We start from the raw sequence: 422 nt of genomic DNA, 5'->3' as shown, positions 1-422 counted from the left end.
GTTTGGGGTAGACTTCAAACCACTCTAGGCTATAGATTGCAGTACTGCTCCTGCATGCGATGTGGCACACTTCTGCAAAATTAATACATTAGCCTGGCTAATGCTCACCACCATTGGCTGCGCGGAAAATGTGCAGGATCGGGGATTCGGGCTTGACTTTTTTTTTCTTGCATTCATCTAAGACATCTCCTTTCTTGTTATGTGGGAATAAGTAAAGGACGCCATGTTGTGCCTTTTTTTTTTTTTTTTTTTGGTTGAATTTTACCTTTGGGCATACAGTGTGTTCAAAAGAAAAAGGCAGAAGTTGAGTGACCGGGTGCGTTGCTCGCTGGTGATTTCCCTGACCATCAGTAGGGAAAAGCATTTGGGTGACGTGAAACTTGCACTAAATAGACTGGAGACTGCCAGAGAGAGGCGGGTTG

General features: G+C 44.5%; 1 protein-coding gene across 1 annotated transcript in view; it reads left to right on the top strand.

The window, feature by feature from the left end:
• Nucleotides 1–422, top strand: part of KCTD15 (potassium channel tetramerization domain containing 15) — a 46,758-nt gene that overhangs the window by 1,248 nt on the left and 45,088 nt on the right. The gene's annotated exons all lie outside the window — the stretch shown is intronic.

Source organism: Corvus brachyrhynchos, unplaced genomic scaffold, assembly GCF_000691975.1.
Source record: "Corvus brachyrhynchos isolate BGI_N302 unplaced genomic scaffold, ASM69197v1 scaffold66, whole genome shotgun sequence".
NCBI classification, from domain to species: domain Eukaryota; kingdom Metazoa; phylum Chordata; class Aves; order Passeriformes; family Corvidae; genus Corvus; species Corvus brachyrhynchos.
Note: the sequence above shows the minus strand (reverse complement) of the source record. Positions and strands in the feature narration are given on the sequence as shown.